Here is a 23,103-nt window from a genome sequence, read left to right as displayed (position 1 = left end):
GAACATTCCCCCACTGCTCACTGTAAATAGATCTACAACTTTAGAAGAACACTTTATCCAACACATTGTCAACTCATTGTAAACACATCTACAACTCATAAACAACTCATTACCCAGTATGTTGTCACCTCATTGCAATTAAAGTTGAATGCTAACTGTACTGCATTTCCTCGAGCTGAATCAATTCAGAAACATGGAAGAAAATGTCTAAATGTATTAGTCCAATAAGTTTCAGGACTTTTACGAAAATCTTCACAGTGTAATTGGAGTTTCTTTTGCAGTTCTTAATGCAAAAATTGAACAAAATTGCATCACTTCCTATTCTAGCTTACATGTAAATTTATTCAGTTAGACTTCCAATTTACATATAACAGTTTCTATGGAAATTTTTTAAATGAGAAAATTATTCCCCCAAAGGTTGTAAAACTCACAAGTTTCCTTGGAATTGTTCTGCATGAACTATATTTGATAGTCCTATTTATTTATTTATTTATTCATTCATTCATTATTTACTGGCTTACTTTTGACACCACTAGAAATTTATACCTTCTTTTTAAAGCATGATAGGTATCAGTCAGATGTGATTGCTAATTAATGAACTTCAATATCACGTAAAAATATCTTTGCTATTGAAAAATCATTGACCTTGAAGAAAACATAACTAAGAAGTTTTATGTGTGGTGAACATAAATCGGAAGATGAAGACATCTGGGTTTAAGAGCAAACTTCACATACATTAGACTGCTGATTGGGGCACAGCTTATGAGAACTGGAAGTATCTTAAATTGCTTCCACAAGCTCTTCTGCTGGGGCTCATGTACACACTCTTCTGCTGCTTTACAAATATGTCCTCTGGGGCAAGAGTTGTCTTTTTTATCCATATTTACATAGTACTTAGTACAAAATAATCTAATCCTTTACAGGGCTGCAGTACTACAGATATTAAAGAACACATGTAGTAGACAGATGCATTTAGTAATGGATCACTATGTAATTATGATCATATTTTAAGAATAATTCAGTTTCTCATAAAAAATATTTCTACCAAGCTTCTCAATTTATTCTAGAATTACTGCTTTTTGGTTACATGATAGACTTTGATGGTAAGATTGAAAAGACTGGCTTACAGTGCTGTTGCACACAGGGTCACAAGCATGATCTTCTCCATCATTTCACGAATAAGATTTTTTTAAATGTCATTTTGCAGAACAGATATTATCACTATCTTCTATGTTACACTGCTCTAGAGCTCTCTTATATTTATTGGTCTCACATGTCACATTGGCGTCCAAGTAGCTTGCAGTACATATGTTGTTCAATGAGTGTAGTGGGCCAGAAACAAATCAAACTGGCTTAAGAAGAAAAGACACTTCACATACAGAATATGGTATTTCTCACTGTCCTTTCTTCAGCACTTATTTAGGAGATATCAGCACCTAGTTTTGGAGATATCCACAACCCCTGTCTTTTTGCAGAAGGGAAAACATCTGCATTTGCAATGGTCACCAATAGCATCTGCTTATACCAACATGGGCATCTGTCTCACAGTTTTTAATGTTGAGGTTTTCTGCTTGAAATGTTACTTGTATTTGACAAAATGCTTTCAAAATTATCTCTTCAAAGGTCCTTGCTTTTGGGGAAAGAGGTCAGCTGGAGTAATAAACTAGTAAAAGCATTTTATATGTTCAAGTTTTGATTACCTCCCTCCTCCACTGACCTTAGCAGGCAAATGTTATGCTGATGTGATAGAGCTATGGTGAGAGAAAGGAATCGGTAGTTAGTTATTATATTTCTAGAGCTCTCACTGATTGGAAAGCACAGTCCTACAATTAGGAAAATTTGAAAGGACTCAAAGTTTGACTGTTTCACTTCCTAAGTGAGATATGAAGTAAAATTCTAGGAAGTTAATGATAATTTGGAATGGTCAATGAATTATTTATTACCTATATTTATTACAAATATGAACTCACTTTTCAACAAAGTGAGTCCATTATGGAATTTCTGGGTTAGCACTGAGAGCTGTAAAGACCTTTCTCATCCCTTTTTGATTTTTTCTCCACTCATATGTGAACTATGCAAATGTAAACATGTAACTTTTTCTCCCTAAACAGGCCTCATGAGTAGTCCTCATGAACCTGGAAAATTATTTCTGAAATATAAACAGTTAAACTGTTAAAATGTGTATCTGAAAAACAAAGAGAAAAATGTCAAAGGGTCCAATAAATATTTGCATTTGAATTTACAAAGATGCTGTGTCTTATGCTGGTGTATCATTAAGCTAAGTATTGTCTAGTCCAATGGTTATGAGACAGAAACCTGTCTTTTAGGACATCTTTTCTTTTAAAATAGAAAAGATGGAAAGTTTATTTTGCAATTCCCTATTTCTTAAATGTATATATCATAGAAAATTGAAACAGTATCTAAGGATGTAATGTTGTCTCCAAGACATAAGCCCAAGAACAGGTCATATTTCTGTTTAAAAGTTTTAATTTAATTCACTGATCAGTTATGGTCTGGATGAGGGAATTCCTCAATTGTTTTTTACAGAACATAAGACTAGATTTTTTACAGTGGTTAATTCTGACCCTGATTGATAATAGGTCATATTGTGCCTAGAAAACAGCAAGAAACTTAGAGTCAAATAAATGAAAGAGCTTGGGAAAAAAAATTAAAAAAAAAAAGAAAGAGTTTTTTAACTATATTGAACCAATAGACTGCTTCACAAATCAAGAGTTTTCTTTTTAAGAGTCATAATTTAACCATTATAACTTTTCATTTATTCTCATGTTTGCTTCTGTGTCATTGGATGCAGATATTCTATGCTACTGAAAATTATTCCCACCAAAATATTGCAATGTATCTTTGGTTTTACATTTTAAAATAGACTGACAAAGGAGAGGAAAGAAACAAGAATTATAATGCGTCTTTGTAAATGTAAAAAGCTTAATAAATCACAGAAGTGAATTTCTTATTCTTCTCAGAGAGGAATTAAATTTTCACATAACTGTTTTTTTATGACTCTATTTTCTTTTCTTTGTAGGGCTGAGCAACCCACTGGAAGGAAATCAGTAACTTATTTTAAAATTGCACAAGTCTCCAAATATATTTTTGATTTTACTTTGTGAGTTCTATATCCTGAAAAAAAAATAAAAAGTGGGGTTTTTTGTTTGGTTTTTTTGTTTTTTAAGCTTGGTTATGGGCATTTTTTGGAAAAATTGAGAGAAACATAATTCAACCACCAAAATATTTATAAACCTATATACAGCAACACCAAATCCACATGAACTCAAAGTTACTCTTAATTTAGCACCTAATATTTACCAAACTCTTACTAGGACCCTAAAGGCTTCCTTCTTGCTGCTGATAACTATTTTGAAGTTTTGAATCAAGTGCAGTATTTTTCATCAGAAACCAAGTTCTAATCTTTAGCACAGTATTTTTATCAAACATTTTAACAAAAAACCCACAAAAAATTCCTTGGATTAAAACCTGTATACGTCACAAGTTTTGTTGTATCTATTAAGTATATTTCCTAGATAGAAGGTCTAAGACAAAATGAGAAATCCTTAGGACAAGTGATCTCTATTTTCCTTAACATGTCTCTTAGTCATCTCTGTTGTTTTTGGCAAAATATTTGTATCCATTTCCTCTGCAAACCTGATACCATCAGTGATATTAATTTATCTTGAATGTGGTGTCTACATTCTGTTTTGAAGGATCATAATTTGAAGATTATACCAGTATTTAGCAGATAGTTACCTTCTTTTTTTTCCACTCACTTATGTGAACTAAAAGACAAATGTTTCTCTGCTCTTTAGTAGATGTAACAATTTAAAGTCACTGATTTTCTGCATAGAAAAAAATATAGTGACAATTTTATAGAGAACTAAGATTATGCAGGATTGTATCAACAGATACAGAGCTATTGAAGATAAAATAAATCTCCCATAACAGTGAATACTTTCCTGAGGTAGATTCTCAGTGATGCACATGATGCCATGTAGCTTTTATGTCAAGGTTGAATACCTTCCTAAAAGATTTCAAAAGAAATGTTAGATTTGATCCAGAAATTACTGTGTGTCATATGAGTGACATTGTTTTAGACAAGAAATTACAGCTGAAGATCAAGATGTGCCTTCTGATTAAAGTCTTTGAGAATAAGCAATTTTCACTTTCTCATACATCAGCAACAATAGTGAATGTTGTTGACCAAGAAGGCAGTACAAGGCAGTTGAGAGTTCAGATATTCCCTAGTCAGACAGCTGCACTCAGCTTCTTCAGGATCTTGAGCAGATGCAGCAGATGGCCTCTTTATTGAAAGGTGTAAGGAAATGGTAGGTGACAGCAATCACCACATAGCATTGGAATTTGTATTTGCTACACACACCAAAAAAAAAAAAAAAAAAAAAAAAAAAAAAAAAGGGCCTGAAAATCAGCTTTATTCTTGCTCCAGTAGGCTTAAGTCCCTCTGTGCTGTCCATGTAGTCACATTCTGAATTGCCTTTATTTTCGTTTGAAGGAAATGCTAAGGAAGGAAAGCAAAATCTTCTTAAGAGTGGAGCTGGCTGTCTTTCCTATTAATCTGTATCTGTTTGTCTTACAATAAAAGCCAGTGTTGTCAAAGAAGCTACAATGTATATAAAAATATATTACTTTGCTTACATGGATTCACATTTCGTTTATCACCCATTTGGTCCAATCTGTATGCCATAGATCAGGCCCTGACGTTGTAAACTCTCTCCTGCAGAACTGCCTGTGATAGCAAATAAAAACAATCCAGCTGTGATGGACATATTGTTATAACATTTGCTGCCACTGAAAATGCATAGATGACAGTTCTGCATACACTGCTTAGCTACCCCAAACAAGAGAAGGAACTGAGGAGACTATCCCACTATATTACTGCCAAGAAGTTATTAAAAAATATTCCCAAGAAATATTTACCTCCATCATTCTTCATAAAATTTCAATGTTTTCTCTCCCTTCCCAATATTTTTTTGCAGCTCAAATTACCTTTATCTCACTTCTTGCCCTTAAATAACTTGTACAGTAGGGAGCAGTTTCCTCAGTTCAGTTCATGAGCTTCAATATCTTCAACAGTGGATTGCTTTTGTTTGCCCATGAAATTAGGGGCAGAAAGGTGAAGTGTGGTATTTTTGTTAGAATGGCAAGTTCTTATTCAATATCTACATAATTTATGTTTTTTCCCTTCAAAAGATTGAGAAAGGAAGTTAGTAAGATTTTCCAGCACTAAAAGATAATTCTAGAAAATATTATGGTTCAATATGCTGCAAATTTATGAACTTGTTAGGAATCATGTTGACCACCAAAAAGCTTTGTTTCCTCCTGGTGACAGTAGCTTAGTATTAGAGACAGAGAAAGTCCTTCAAAACACCATTAAAAAAAGAATACATTAATATTTCTTTCAAATAGGTCTGAAACAAAACTACAGAGTACAATCCTCCAAAACCACTGATTTTTAATTTCAGACTTTCATTATGGTCTATTAAAAAAGGCATTCCTAAGAGTTACCAATGTTTAAGTGTGTCTTAATACAAATCTCAGTCTTGCTTTTCTGCACTGTTCACATAACCTGGATTTCTCTCATTTTCACCACTGTGTTTTCAGCATTTTGCAAGTCAAAGGACAATTCAGAACCCAACAAATAAACCCGTTTATTTGCAACTCATTAACACGGGACTAAATGTATAGATAAAGATTAGATAATTGCATGGATAAGGATTCAATTCATCGTGAGGAACAAACTGTTTGAGCCAAACACTCAGGCAGCAGCAGTGCTGTGGTGTGGGGTCCCATCGTCAATAGCCCTGGCTGCAGGGCTCCCTGCATTAAACTAGTGATGTTAAATTAGGGATGCATCCATGCTGACAGCAAGCACAGAAGGATTAAAGAGCAGGCCAGTGACTGCTCAAAGAACCAAGAAGAAGCTAATAAAAATGCAGGAATAATTTAGGTTTTCTTGTAATCAGAAAACCTGGGAAATTTGTTTGCTTATAAGCAGAACACCACAGAAAGACATTAAATTTTGCAAGAAAATCTTAATTCCAGGATTTCAAATAACGTTGAACTGAAAACTCTCCATGTAAGCTGTTAGTCATACTAATGCTTTTTCCTTTAAGGACAAAAAAACCCCAACCAAACAAACAAAAAACCCACAACAACAACAACAACAAAAAAACAAACCCAAAACCAAAACAAACAAAACAAACAAATGAAGCAACCAACAACAAAAAATAACATACAGCCTACTTTTTCTCTTAGTTTTATTTTGTGATGTTTTAAATTTTCCTGCCATGAACTTGGTTTTGTATCTGTTATTTTAATCTCATATTTATCCTTGAAGATATGCAACTTCTGTTTCCTCAATTTCTATTACAAGTGCTCATAGCATCTGTCAGAAGTGAGGTTTCATTCAGCTAGACTTCATTTTAACTTGAAGATTTTGCCTGCAATGTCCTTTTCAGCATGTATTTGGCATTGTTCTGTAATTTAACCCATTCTAAATTCTTATCTTCATTTATCACTAATATAATAATCGACCCAAGAAACTAGTCATTTCATTCATGAAACTAGTCCAATTGTTTGAACTCATTTTGCAAGCAAAGACATGAGATAAGAATTTGTAGTATCATTTTGTCCTAAACATGGATTCTTTGAGTTGGTGTGCAGGAGCCCTATCTGCACACATAGCCTACTATCTATTTGAGGCCTGCCAAATATTTGACAAGTATTCAAGTATTTCAAGGATTCCAAGCTAAATCCTGATCCATTGAAACTAATGGCTTAATTCCCTGAATTAAAATCTCACATTTTGTTTTTTTGTATTTCACAGTCAGAGGTTTTAAGCCATCTAAATTATGTCACAACAGTGAGTTTGTTGCATCAGTATTAAATTCCTTATGAGGAATTATGCTTTTTTTTCTTGCCACACAAAGTAGAATGTAATTCTGTTCTATACAGGTATAATTTAAGTTTTTCACAGGTTTTTAGTAACTGGAAGAGAAATAGAGATTAAGGGATTAGAAGAGATGATTCAGGGGTCAAAATTACTGCAGTGCTAAAATTCCTTTCAAAATACGTGGAAAAAAGCAGGTAGGTGAAGGGAGCAGGATAATTTAACACTAACTCATTTTACTTATTTGTGAAGAGCTCTACAGTAATGAGACCACACTGAAAAGGTATCTCAAATATATTTTAACTGAGGTTTGGAGTCAAATAACAAAAGGTAAACACAGTGGTTTTATTCTCTGATTTCCATGTTACCTGCTCAGAGTAAATTGCATACATATGACAGTGTTCTTTGTTCCTTGTATCTGAAGACTCAACACTAAAAAAAACCCAACAAACATTGCACTTTGAAATTTCAGATCAGACAACTGAAACAAAAGGCAGAAAATTGCAGCTCTATGTGTAATAACTAAACCTCTTGTTATATGCTGCTATAGCAAGTATAAAACATTTTCATTTCCTTTGTATAGGAAATTCAATAGGACCTGAAAAAGGGGTCAACCAAGTACTGTGACTCCCACTATAAAATGTGAGTGGTGCTAATATTCCTTTTTCAACTCTCATGTGATTGCAAGGAACCAAACAGATAAAATATAGCTTTCATAAAACTGGAGGTTTGGTGGAGAATTAGCATGAGAGTTGTGCAGGCGACTTGCAAACGGAAGGCTGGCCAAGAGCTCAGATTTATGCTATGAAATAGAAATGCTTTTCTCCTGAGGTTTTCTTGAAAACATCACTGCATGTGGTCATGTTGGTTTACTGGCATATTTTCCTGAGTTTTTTTTCAAAGTGAAGTGGGGAGGAGGAGAGGGGAGAAGCCTGTTCCTTTAAGAGAAACATAACTATCAGGGCATTGGGAAAGCATATAAAAAATGCATATTATAAATAGCACAAATGGGAATTTTAAACATTATGGCATATTCGGATTTGGACTGAGGAATTGTTAAGAAAATATGGGAAATGTTGTCAGACCAGAATTGAAATTTTATTTTTTATGGAGTGCTTATAGTGTCACATATTTTATTTCCATAGATTTCAACTGTCGCATGCCAACATTAGAAAATTCTAAGGCCCAAAATTCAAATGGAGTTTTACAGAGATTTTTCTTGCCTACTTAACTGAGATTCAGTCTGAATTCAGACACAGGTATTTTAGTAGTCAAACTACATTATTCGTGGTATACTTGGTACAATTTTAGTAACTCAGAAAGAAGAGATCCTGGATGGAAAGCTTACAAGCAGTACAAGCCTATAAGCAATTCAAACAGAATTTAATTACACAAAGGGTAGCTGAATTATGGAACACATTGCTGAAGGCAGCAATAGATGCAAAAATTATAAATCAGTTCAAGAAAGAGCTCAGAGAAAAGAAATCAAACAGTAAAACAAATCAGTTCCTTTAAAAACATCACAGGGTTAAATGGGGCAGGCCACAGCGGACTCAACAGTCAAGCCCTTTTTCTTTAAATGTTCCTGTGTTTCCTAAGAAAGAAGCTAAATAATCACTCCATTGATTTCCATAATGGCTGTAGTTCCAAGTACCAGAAATACATGAGTGTATCTTTTGTGCTTTACCTGTGCTTACAGAATTTTTTTGCATTTCCTTTTATTTCAAACTTCATTTACACTTGCACTGTTTTACATGACTCTGGCAGTATAAAGCAGCCATGAAGTAACTGTAAATATGATTTATGCTCCCTTTACACTAGCAAAGTGATGTATAGTATCCTTAGGGAATGTGGAATCATGCCCAGTGCCCGTGAAACAGACATATAAACTCTGTTTAATTTTATTTAACAAGCACATTTCTATTTTATGGGGTTTTTTTATATCATTTTAAGACTCATATTCATTTCTTCTCCTTAAAGTAGACTGACAGAACTGAATTCAGTGTTCTCAGTACATTAATATTTCATTAATTCTATGTATATAAAAAAAAAAAGAAGAAGGTTTATACCTACACATCTAAACAAACCACTACTAATAGATCTCTGTTAATTTTTCTCATCTGTAATATTTGCAGTCTTAGGAATATTAAACATAGAAAGAGTGCATAAGTGAAGTGGTGATTACTCAGGATGATTACAATGCCATCATTTTTATATCAAATGAGCATTTCAGGGATGATTACTGTAGAATTGATTGAGTACCTCACCAAATACCTAATATAATTGTAGTGTTGATCTTTAGGTTGATTAAACAGAAAGAATTAAAAATTTGCCCTATAAGGGAGACAATTAACAAAAGAGAATCTCCTGGAAACAATATGTTTGCCTAATTTGAACTTCCAAATATTTTATGGAAAAAATGGTAAAAAATTAAACAGATGTATTTTTCTGCAGGTATTTTCACACTTCTATGAATGCTGTCTGTAGGAGACATTGTGGCTGAAAACAATATTAATTGATTCTGTGGGACTTAGTGACACATTTTTTTTTCAGTTCTTTGAACGTCAACACAGAAAGAAGCCTTTGTGAGGGGTTGCAGCAATATTGCCTCTTGTCCATTTTTAAATGCACTACGCTGATGCCTGAACTCTTAAATAAAAAATGGAATCAGGTGCTTAAAAAGTTAAAACTTTAGGGTTTTTTCCCCAGTGATTTAAAATTACTTCTATAAAGATTTAAGATGCTGACACTACAATGACTGGAATATCCATTACGTGCTTAGTAACCTTGTACAGCACATTTGAGATGTTATTATCATCAGTACTGATCCCTGTAGTTTCTCTGGCATTCAGAAACTGGGGTGCTCAGTGACTCAGAAATCCAGGCTTTTGAACCTTTCCAGATACAGAATATGTCCCTATACATGTCTGCAATGTAACTGAAAATACAGAAGTATTTTCAGAAGTGAAAAAATGTATTTAGGAGCAGCTCTTTAGAAACTGGGTGAATTGTGCTATATAGCATCAAACTGTAAAAAACAAATATCATTTTTCTGATTTCTTTAGTTTAAAGTGCTTTTTATTACCATTTAATTTAATTTCATTGTACTGAAAAAAAAAATCTAGGGTTTGTTTTTGAGGCTTGGTTTGTTTGGTTTTTTAATATGGCAGTTATTGAGTTCAAAAAGGAAATTGTTTGACCAAAACAAACAAAATCTTAATTTGTATTAAAGTTAGAATGGAAGACCAGATTTAGAGTTCTTGTGCACAGCAGCAGTATTCTGCTTTACAACTGCGAATGTGAGTTTTTTTCCACAGCAAAGGCAGATAAAGGATTATCAGAAACTCAGAAGAATAAATAAAAGTAAAGAAAGTGCTGATGCAGCCATGGATGAAGAATAGCTTTATTTTTAGACTTATGCATGGCAGACAAAGAAATCTATATGAGCTTCTCCCTGTATCTTCCCTCACAGAACTTATGTGTAAAAAAGAGAAACTTAAATGTAATTTTTTTGATATTATTTTACACAAGCATTTTTTTCATTCTGTCCTATTAATATACTACTTCTCACTTTCCTCTGCCCTTGCCAAATCTTCACACATGTCTCCTAAGCACAGGAACAGAAAGCAGCATTGTGTTGTTTTGACTGCCATTGCTTTGTGATCTTAAATGGTCCCTCAACCCTTTAGTCAATATTTATTGATGGGATCCACAGGCGCTCTGAGTGATCCCACTCTTGAGGGGCATAAACCAATGGCAAGCTGGGAAGGCAAGAAAAGGGGGGCCTGCTCCAGGCAAGAACTGGTTAGGAAATATCAGAAAGCTCAGGAGCCATTGACATAATGTCAAACATTTCAAATCCTTGATTGTTTCTCTGGCTAATGCCGTGCTAAACACAACCATTATCACCCCCTAAAGTGGAAACGGATACATATATGCACAACACAAGCATGTACGCTCACCTTCACGAACACACAAGAGTCTGCAGGGAAATTAAGCAATGCCAATGAAACCATGTACAGAGAAAGTTCTCGGATAAATTAACAGTGCAATTACATTACATGACATGCCACAAGATGGATGAGGAAAACTTGGCTATATTACGTTCTGTTTTCAAATTGCAATTTATTTGAGGGTTTTAATGGATGCCTTATTAAAACATCTCCACATTGGTCAGGTTTCAGCGCGTGTCAGAGTAGCCCATGATTGATGACACCCTCTGCTGCTTCCCTTGCACATTTGCAGGGAATTTAAGCAAAGAGGGAATGAACAGAAGCTCGGATTCATATTGATCGTGTGAAGGTGCACTGCCTGAGAGCACAGTCTAATAACATTCTCTTAGCTGAACTGCCTCACATGAAGGCATTTATTACAAGAACTAAAATGTTATATTGTTCGGGATAAAAGAACATTGTACAAACAAAAGAGTAGGCAATGAACAAGGGAGAGAAGGAGAGAAAAAGAGAAAAAAAGAAATACTAATGTGTAACTTTAAGCAATGGAGTGCTATTATCTCCTAAGAGTATATTTCAGACAGTTAAAAAAAATGGGGAATCTAACCATTCCCTATATGTAGATATAAAAGAATATTCTGAGGATAAACTAGAGACAAGTTCCTTTTTTTTTCTTTAATCCATCTCATTTAGATGAGATCCTGTAATTATATTAGTAGCAATGAGGGTGGAGGTCAGAGCTAAACACAATTAGGATTTCGAACATCAAAATGGATAGCTTGACATTAATCATTTGACCATCCAATGTCTTTCTTCATCACTTTAAGTACTATATACTATAGTTAATCGATCTGACCATCACCCATTTTATAAGCGAAAAGCACTTGTATCTAACCAGTGTAAATCTTAAAGAGTCCCCCACACTTTTAGAGGGTAGCTTCTTGATAGATTTGGACTAGACTTGCATAATATAAGAAATACCTCCTCTTGTGCTGTGAGATTTCCAGGCTACCTGATTGAAAAAAGAGGAAATTTACATTATTTCAAACTGCAAAAGCATTGTTGGCTTTTACCTCCTAAAGACCCTTTTAAAGAAATCCCTGTAAGTAGTTCATCACATCAGCAATGTTTGGTTAACTGATACTGTTTTTACTTCATTGTAAATGGAGTCAAGCTGAAGGTAAAATGAGATAATCAACTACAGATGAGGTTGAGTAGAAATACCCTTGCCCCTAGGTACCTGAAAATACAATACTGATTACAAATAAAAATTTAGGTTGGGCATTAGAGTCCAATTCTTTCAAATGCTGAGTACTCGTCAGGACCACTACTGTGGCTGTATTCTATTTACTTTGTCTTTCTTGTGGCCTGCAGTAAGCATTCAGTATCATCCATGATCAGATCTCCAAAACACTCCCCACATATCTATGCTTGAGGCTTGGTTAAGCACTGTCTCATATGTCAGCACTGCCTCTGGCTGTTTGCAACTCTAATACCATTCCAGTTTCAATTCCAGGTCTAAAAGATTATTTGTTTGACCTGCCTTGCTCGTCATTATCTGAGCTGCTAATTTTATTATTTTGTTAGCACCCTGGGCTGCATGGTATAAAGCAACACTATAAAAGTGTAGTTTGATTATATTGGAATCATTCAGCATCACAGAGCAAACAAAATGCAGCACTCCCACCCACACGGCTATGGTAGCAAAGAAGAGGGAGTAAAGAAGAGGGGGAAGGGAGGATAAAAGCTGTAAGAAGGATAAATAAGAGTAAAAAAGCCATTGTGGTTGAAGAGCATTACAAATTCTCTCAGGGTAGAATTGGACAAATTTTCTATGAGCCTATCTGAATTACTTGGTACTCAAAATATTTTTTAAAAGAAAGAGTGGTAAAAATAATGCTAAAACAATCAGAATCTGTGAAGTTTTTCTAACTAGAAACAATGAATGAAATCTCTAAGTCTCTAGTTAAAATTAACTTTTATAGAAATTATAGCAATTTGACTAGGATTTAGAAACCTTAGGTCAGTGCATCAGGTCTTAGTTCGAACTTAGACAAGTCACTGTGATTCTACTATTCAATGTTCCCACTTCTTTCTGTCATAGTTTAACCACATTTTCCATCAGTTTTTTGAATATCTCCATTTGAATAAACATTTTAGACATTCAAATTACAACTTACTTTTGAAAGTTTATTTTAAATATAGACAGGATCTTTTAATATTCCTCATATTTAACATTAGTTATACTGTTGAAACATTGAATCAGAATAATTACTGTATTCTGTTTTTTTTTTTCTGAAGGTTTTGTCTTCTCTTCACCCCCATGTTTTAATTTTATTTTATTTTAACTGACAAAGTTAATTTGAACTTCTAAAAGGAAAAGAGCTAAATTTTAATTCTCTACTTTTGTAGTCCATGCTACTCTTGATACTGCAGACCTGATGCTCATTTCATTGTTGCAGAAGCATTAAAATGGCTGCCTCATATTGCAGGCATTTTATGGCATAAGAAAAAGGCTTTCTGAAACAGAAGAGTTCATATACTTAAACCAGAAAACTGACCCTTGTGATTAGCCTGCTGTGACTCTTTCAGATTAGTACATGTAATACCTGAGCAAGCCATCTACAGGTAACCTAGCCAAGTCGTAAACATGATCATGAGCCTAAAAACAATTCTGTATTCAAAGCCAGTTATCAAACATTTTCTAGCTACTATAATTCAATTTCAACTTCATTTATGTAGATGAAACATAGTAAAGGTTAAATGTCAATAAACATTGATTTTCTAATTAATAAGAATTGAAAATCTCATACTAAGTGTATGTTAGAAGATGCAGCTCAAATAGTTCCAATTCATGTAAGTCGCATTATTCTCAGCTTCTTGATTATAAGCAGTAACCATGTCTATTATAGCTAAGATAAATAAACAGATATTTTCTGGCAGTTTAGTGCACAAATGCAACCTCCTAACCCTCACCATCAAAAGGTCAAAAGCTGCAAAACCTAGTCCATTAACCTCTGTAAATGGTTGTGATATTAAAAACTGACTCTCAATATCCAAGGGTCATGATCTAGTGCAATAACTATCAGCAATAAAGAATTATGACTATAGTACATTATCCATCTATAAAATGGCCATTTATGACACCAGCACATGGGCTATCTGTAACAGGAATGAACCACCCCTTTCTAAGAATCATTGCACACTTTTAGTTATGGGGTTATAATATAACCTGTTAAAACTTATTAAGTTCTGAAGCAGAGAACAGAACTACTATCTGTATATTAGAAGAAACAACAAAAGCTTACAGGCTAATACAGTTTAGTAGAAAACAGCAGTTTAAAGTATCATTCTCAGTCTGATTTCTGAACTGCGACATAAAAATTTCAGATTTAGCTAGTTATCACCTCACTACAAGAGAGCCATGGACAGGTAGAAGTCTATCAAGATGCAGAGGGGCTCTTTCAAAAAAATGGACAGCTAATTTGTTCTAGCAAACTTTTCTGGTAGTTAAACACAGCATTAGCACTCCAAGCAAAACAAGGCTTTTGCAAAAGTGGCTGAGAAAAAAACAAATGGGCCTGAAAAAAAATAGTACAGATGATACAGCAAAATCAATTTTAGCGGTATCAACATAATTTTGATCACAAAAAGTCTATTTTCAGGGAAAGAAGGTAGAATGTGACTGACAATTTAAGAAATGTGAATAAATGCAAAAAAAAAGTCATTAATTTTTTTGAACTTTAAAAAACTACTGCCAGAACAGGGCAAAAATTAGTATCTTTCCTATAAGACATAAATATATCTATGAGCATATATAGATGGATAGAAGACTTCCTTCATTTGCATGACATCTGTTTAAATTGCTGAGATGTTTTGTACGTAGAAACTTAGACCAGTGAATTTTTAATCAATCACTAAGACTCTGATGATACATTAGCTTGGAAGACCTGCAAAAACCTAACCCACTCTCTCTTTTAGAAAGCAGCTGGCCTTAATAATTAAAATGGAAAAACTCCATCCATCTTAATTTGCAAAGAAGTCACCCAGACAGACAGAACTTCAGCACCCTATTGTAGTTTCACAGGATGTCAGAAAGGGCTAGGGAGAAAGTAGAAAATATCCATTCTTTTAATTTTGACAACAGATACGGAGAAGCCTTTTATTTGTAATTAGATGTGAGAGGTTATCAAAGCTAAAAGCAAATAACATATCAATATTGTTTACTCTTTCTTTTTGTTGGATTCAATGAAATCCAGCCATGGAGTCAATAACTGATTTTCAAGAATGGAATTAACTATACCCACATTGTCTTGCTTTTTCATTTTCTAGTCACAGAAAAATAAGGAAAAACTCGTGCATGAAAATATGATATGGATTTTAAATAAGACTGCTGAAGCCCTTTTTTTCACTGCAATTTGTAATGATAATGAAGTCTCTGCTAGAATAATGCTTATGTGCTGTTTTACTGCTTCTGTTCCACCCATGAACTTGTCATTTGTTTTCTCCATTTATGAAACAAAAGAAACATGTAGAATTAAGCAGGACTAGATTCAGGATGGCACTGGGCATTGGCACTGAGAAGTATAGTATCTACTCAAAAAGTGGTTAAGATGGACATTTTTTTAATGGTGGATAGTCTCCTGGAGAAGCTAACTGGCCAGTGTTGCTTGCCAAGAGTTAGAGGAGTGTTCCAAGAGGGTGCCTGAGCCTTACACTGGAGATATTCAGACACTGTGAAACCAAACAGGTCAGATAGAGACTATGTTTCAGGATACAGCCTTTCCCATGCAAAAACTCTGTGTAAATAAGATTGCATGAACAGCAGCTGCTTTTGCCTTTTGCAGATGGCTCCCCAATGCAGGACCTGAAGGCAAAGGTCACTGCAATGTGCATCTTATGGCAGTGGAGGCCAATTGATATCCTGTTCTCCAGTCCTTTGTACAGAAAGGGAAAGAGTAGAGCATATAGCATATTGAGTGGCTACAAAGCAGCTACAATGAAATTATTTCATTGGTGAGATCCAATACTGTGCACTTTACCATCTGAACATCTCTTTTTTTAATGGCTTAACAGCTGGCAAGCTCTGGAGAACGCTTTAGAGCATCTTTTCTCCTTGTGCAACAGCTTCCCACCAGTCTGGCCCAGCCTATGGTCAGGGTACCAGATCTCCTTCATTAAGGAATGTTAAAACACCATGTCAGAAACCTTCTTCTACCACTGTGGTTAGTAAAAATATTAAATTATAAGTTTGTTTCAGATGTTGTCTTCTTTCCCAGAGCTGGGAAAGAAGGGTTTACTCTTAGTAAACTATTAGCTTTTGGCCTAAATCAAGGACAAGTTCTAAGAAAGGCATATGTAAATATAGTGACATGATACACATACACAGGGTGCACAAACAAACTTCATTTGGGCATTGTCTACAGTACATGTGTAAGTTATCTTAAAATATGTTTCTCTGTGAAATATATGCTTATTTTCCCTGAAACAGGCATTTTTGTCACTTCTTAATTTTCTTAGCACCACTGAAAAGTGGGGAAAGTTTTATTCTAAAACATCAGGATAAACAATATTATAAACAATATCTATAAATGATTAAACTGTAAGAAACAGATTTTCCTTGAATAATTTTCTTTTATAGTTATAAATGACCAATTGAATGACTAGAAGGTTTTGTTCTTTGCTTTTTACCACTTTTACAGGTAAGAACTTAAAGTCCTTTGTATGATCTTCCAAAAGTAGCAAGTGCTCACTTGTTTAAGTTATGTGAGTTGTTTAAGTTTCTTACTGATGGGTCCACAGGAGAGACCATCTTCATTCTGATGGAATAGTTTTAGCAACAAGTAAAAATACTATGAGATAGTTGTCCCGACCTAAACAGATCCTGACATTGTTGTGTCAGTGGATATTTAGGGTGTGTGTTTTCAAATTATATTCACATTGTTTGATTTACCTATAAAAGTACATTCCAGTAATAAATTTACTTGCAGTTAATTAAATTCTACACACAGAAATATTTATAAGTATAAAGGACCATGTTTTTGATTCACTCCAAATATTTGTAGGAATATTTCCTAGTTTATTAAATTCATCAAAATGACCACATCATGACCAGCTAGCATACTTCACTTGTCATGTGAATTATTTACTGAAAAGGCAGATATTTGTCTTTGTCCAGATCATTTGCATCATGTGACTCTGTACAGACACTCTTCTCAGCAGCAAGGTGTTCAGGACTTATCCTGATCTTTTCCTCTCTTTATTTAGGTGAAGAGATTATTTTTTTGCTAATACTGCAAATTAGGAATAGTAATCCTCTAAAGATAACTGAAGAAATGGAAAAAGATTAGAACATCATCACCACCAAAAAACACACACACTTAATATTTAGTTAAAATACGATTTGACAGGTAGAGCATTGCTGTACAATGGACCTTCAGCTAGTTATTATAATTATAATGACCAGACATATTCCATGCCACATTCTGTCAAGAATGCTCTTCAGATTGTCTTCCAAAATGGCAAGGTTAGCCAATTCTTTCAGGAGGCACAATTTTTTCTGAGACTTACACACTCAGACATGGTGCAAACAACAGAGCTGATCCCCCTAAGGGTTTAAACACAGGTCTGTGAGCTGCATAAATCTAGATACTTTAAACAAAATGCTAAATCTCAAATTAACTCCATGAAGCTACTTTCCCAATTGCTGAAAAGGTTTAATTTCAGTAGTACCCTCCAGACTGAATTTAGAAAATAAATTATTTCCACTGTAGAGAGCCAAATGCATTAAAAGAAGCCAAATATTCAAGTATGAAATGTAACTGAATAGGAAAAAACAACATGATCCTTCAATTAAAAAAAATGCATACAACTCAGCAAAATCTATTGCAATTATAAATGCATTATATATTGTTAATGCTCATCATTAATCGTTTTAAGCTCTAATTTGGCAAGGTCAAAATTTCATTTGCTTTGATGTGCTGTTGGACTGTTTTGTCAGTTTTTTGCAGAGCTGAGTGTAAAATATTCAGTTGAGATATCAATATTATAATTCTAAAGTTAGTAAGGCCTGCATGTCTCAAATCCTATGCACTTTCTGGCTTTTAATCTGTTTTTAATGTAGAAATAGTAACCATGACCAGAAACAGTACCATAAAACATATTACCATAGTAGGTAAATTAGAAATTATTAGGTGTGTTTTGGTTGGGTTTTTAGTTGTTTTTGTTTTTTTTTTTTTTTAATTACTGAACTCTGAGTTTCCTCTCTGAGCAGGCAGTTTCAGGCATTTGGTTGCATTATATATCATATATACCATGTGGCTCACAGAAGGAATTTTTATTCTGTCTAGACCTGTACAAAACTGGGAGAAAAATCTGCTTTGTGACCTTATGGGAACTTGATACGTGACTAAGCAAGAATATATATTAAATCTTATCCTTGATCATAGGTACTTGTGCAAAGTAACTGTTTCAAGATTCTTCTTCCTTCACACAAAGTCTAGATATGAAACAAACTTTAGAAAAAATGCTAGGATCTTGCTCAGGGGAAAATTGCTGTAATATACCACAGAAGATGTACTCCAGAAACCTGGTATATCCCTAAAACACTCTCTTTTCATCTCCTGACTTGTAATCTGTAAGTTGAACATTGCACTTTTATTTTATTTGGATGTACCAAGAGTATCTTGAGCTTTTATGTGTCTCTTTATTTTATTGATCCTCTCTGTACTCTTAAAAATAATGGGCTTTTAGAATCCCAGAGCAACTAAAATTTATCTTTCTTACTTTCTTGCTCATTCCCTTTTAAAACACACACATTTAGTGGATAACCTTTTATATATTCAGAAATCATCAGGTAATTGCTAAGACCAAAAAAACCCCAGTCCTGTCAAATTACTCTTTTAGAGAAAGGGCACGTACATGGTTACACACTCCCTGCTGTTTGTCTGCTACCAGGCAACCATTAAATATTTTTCTTATATCTTTGTTGGCATAACTCTATGAGATAGTCATATATGTTCTCCCTGTGCTGGTGAATTAAAAGTCCACTTTCAGTGCATAAGATTAATTATCCATTTAACCAAACCTAGATTCATTCTCTTATTGGGGAAGGAAATAGTGGAGAATGGGATGCTGGAAAGATGCAGGTGGGAAAACAAAGGGGCAGAGTGCCAGCTAGGCTGCAGTATTCAGTTACATGTGAAATGATTTGTAATTCTGAGTAATCACTTAGGACAAGCCCTTGCACCATTTTATCTATACATGACTCTAGGCCAAAGTCAATACTCATAGTAAAATAATGAGATGAAGCTAACTGAGACCTTTATTAATGCTCCAAGGAGCAAATCTGATGCTTAAGCTTCTCCCATGGAAAGTATCCACTTCTACCTAAAATGAACGAGTAGGTCATGATGGCCAGTAGTAACTAGGATTCTTACCTCCAAAAAAACATGGAAAATTTCGTTTCTTATTTGTGCACCATGTTGTGCTTTGCCCAGCTGCACATGAAGCCATATAAATTTTGTATTACGTGTAGACTCATTAGAGAAATCTCTCTCTCTTTCTTAATAATTTTCCCTGACTTGGAGAGATGGAAAAGAAAAGAAAACCCACACAATGAAAGTCCAATAAACCAGAAGGAAAAAAACCAGTAAGTACACCATTTCAGATGTATGGTTTCCTTCTTACTACTGTCAAAAATATGAAGAAATTCAACTATCCAAGGAACTCCTTGGTGGCAAGGAGTGTTTCCTCACAGTTGTTTTAGGGTTTTTTTTTTGTTTTGTGTTTTTTTTTTTTTTTTTTTTTTGTGTAGTGTTCTGGTTTTGGCCAAGTCATGGCAGGAGCCACAAGGAGGTGGAGCCTGGAGCCATGCGTTATGGCCAAAACCCTAGTGTTATTTAAAACCATCTCATGTCATTGCAGTGGGGCAGGGGACAGGGACTCTGGCTTCAGAAAAGAAGGGTGTCTCTTTCCAGTGGAGCAAGAGTGGCACACAGAGTAGTGGAGTACTGCTGATCCTAAGCAGAGAAAGCAGTTTGTGTATGATTGGGTTGGGCTCCATGCTCTCTCTTTTGTACGCTTTTGTTACTAATATTGTTGCTGTTACTATTGTTTGCTCTCTTATCTCATTATTTTTTCCAGTAAGTTATTCTTATGTCAGCCTTTAATGTTTGCTTTTTGTGTCCCCATTTATCCTCTCCGGCCACCAGCGGGGGAGGAAAAGCAAGTCAGCAGCATGTGGTTTTGGAGTCTTGGGACAGGGGGCGCTAAATTGCAGAGTATGACTCCTAAACCATGTCACGTAGTCATGTTACCCCAGGAAGCTTTTCATACTGCAGCAACTGGTAATTTTAATTTCAGCACCATAAATAAACATTCTTAGTCCTTGCTTCATTCCTCTGTGGTTGTTCATGATGAATACTAGTCATCAAGTGATCTCTTGCCCTGGAACATCCAGTGTCTTTTCTAGTTTTGTAACTTGAGATTCTCCCCTTCTGCTACAGCTTTCTGTGTAGTCTTTAGTGTTTCACATTCTGATAAGTCTCCAATTTTACAGCAACAGGCTTTGGAAAATCCCAATCTCAACATATTTTAGCATATGTGAAGTGTTATGTGATAGTTCCATAAATATAACAGGGCCACAAAATTTTGCAGCATTGTATCATATAAATCAAAGTTTTCCAATAGAATATTCAATTTTAGTCCCTTTAAGCATTTTTTTCAAGTGACTTTAGGAGAATCAGTGAACTAAATTCTTTGGGATTTAAATCAAGCAGATCTGAAAATCTTGCTTCCTTTTAAGAACAAGAAACAGTGTAACACAAGCTGATGCAAGATCAGCTTACAGATGCAAGATGGCATTCCAGATTCAAACACAAAACAGCCAGAACACCACAATACTTTGAGCTTCACAAACTCAGATGAATTTAAAGCTTTCAAAAATGTTTCAAGTATCCTAATTAAAAGCAAATGTCTGATTTCTCACAGTATGATAAAAATTTTGAATAAGAGACTGAAACTCATTATAAGCCTCAGTTTACTCCTTCCATTCCTGAAAAAGGAAAGGTTACAATTAGGAACCATAAATTTTGTGTGAAACTGGTAGAATCTCTGATGATATCTTTCTGCTGGTGCAGGAGAAGTCTCACAGTTTGTAAGGATAAATACATTTTATTTTAAAAAATATTGGTTTTAACTAATAAGTATTTCTCAAAATCTATCCTTTTTAGCAAAAAGAGGTAAAAATTTATTACTTTGTGAAAGGAATGTTTTCTGTTGATTTCATCATTTTTACATTTCACTGTTATTTCCTTTTATTTTCATTTAAAATATTTTGTTCAAACAATTAAAAGTCTTGGCATGATTGTTATCTTTGAATACTATGTAATATAGTAGATTTGATGCACAGGCATTAATTGTATTTACAGAGCAAACCCAAATTAGTTACAATATAAGTAAGCAATTTTTTTTATTTGTGAAAATAACTAAATAACTTATTGTTCTGTACCAAGTTGTTCTAGCTGTGCCCCAGCTACGAGTATAACCATTTGTATGAGCTTTTCTGGATGATCCTCCTTGCAATATTTCGTTTCCCATGGTGGCTGAACACAATCCAGTGTGTGTCCAGGGGGTCAAGAAGGCCAATGGCATTCTGGTCTGTATCAGAAAGGGTGTGGCCAGCAGGACCAGGGCAGCGACTGTCCCTGTGTATTTGGCACTGGTGAAGTGACACCTTGAATCTTGTGCTCAGTTTTGGTCCCCTCAGTTCAGGATGGGCACTGAGATGCTGGAGTTCACAGAAGGGCCACAGAGCTGGTGAAGGGTCTGGAGCACAAGTCTGATGAGGAGTAGCTGAGGGAGCTGGGGGGGGGGGTTAGCCTGTAGAAAAGCAGACTCAGGGGAGACCTTATCACTCTCTACAACTGCATGAAAGGAGGTTGACAAGATGAAATGGCCTCAGATTACACCAGGGGAAGTTTAGATTGGCTCTTAGACAAAATATATATTCTTCTAAAGTGTGGTCAGGCATTGGAACCAGCAACCCAGGGACATGCTGGAATCACCATCCCTGGGAGTGTTCAAAAGACATGCGGATATGGCACTTGGTTTAGTGGTGAGCACGATGGTGCTGGGTTAGCAGTTGTTCTCAGGAGTCTTAGAGATCTTTGCCAACCTTCACAATTCTATGATTCCATCATTCTGGTGCCTCATGTGGTACCAGTGAGGACCATATGTTTGTACAGCACCATCTCTGACTTTTAATCTAGATTCCTTCTGTAGAATCATGATCTGTGCTGGGGAGACCATTTTGTAAAGGATTTAAAAGTATACACAGATTAGAGAGGATCTAGTAAATCCAAGAGCAACAACTAATTCCATAATTTGAATTTCAGAGAGTGAGGTAAAGAATTCTGATGGATATAACTCATTCTGTAATTCAGATAGTCTACTTCAATTCTAATCAAATGTGTTCTTAATTAATTGGAAGCAAAAATTAATCTGCACCTTTTTGTGTGTCATTGCACATTATGGAAGATTTTCATAATGTTATTTCATAGTGTAATAGTTTGGAACAAAAAGAAGGGTGGACTGCTCTAACAAACCTGATATACTCAGTAAATACTCTGCAACTTTAGAAAACAAATAAGCATTGTTTAAAACTTACCCATTTTTCCTTATCTTGTTAATAGGAAGAAAACATAAAAGCAGAGCAGAACATTATGCTTTGTGTAAGTTGGAGAGAACCAGGTTTACAGGACATAAGCAAACATGTATCACAAAAATTTATCATGTAGCTTAAAATGAAGCTAAAAAATCCCCAGAAAAATAAACAGAGAAGTCTTGCATGACTTGCAGGGGAAACCACAACATTTTGATTGTGTTCTCTCACAAAGAGGAAGCAGTGCTTGATAAGACTTTATAAAGAAATTTTCAGGTCCTTATATACAGGTAAAACACTAAAAATCAGATAAAAAGTTTGCACTTCAGACATGGCAAATCTACTTTGAAACCAGAAATTTACCAACAAAATGTCTTTATTTCTATTTATCTTGGGAATTTTTTTTTCTTTTCCCAAGTGTGAAACACCTATTCCCTGGATATCTTCTACTGAGAAAGAAATGAGTAATTTGATTATTGATATCTCTGGGGTGGACTTAGTAAAAAATTGCCATCTTTAAATATTTTGTATTGTAAACTAAAACAACTGAATAGTAGACTAGAAAATTACAG

Source organism: Vidua macroura, chromosome 6, assembly GCF_024509145.1.
Source record: "Vidua macroura isolate BioBank_ID:100142 chromosome 6, ASM2450914v1, whole genome shotgun sequence".
Classification (NCBI taxonomy): Eukaryota; Metazoa; Chordata; class Aves; order Passeriformes; family Viduidae; genus Vidua; species Vidua macroura.
The sequence above is the reverse complement of the archived record's forward strand: the minus strand, read 5'-3'. Positions refer to the sequence as shown.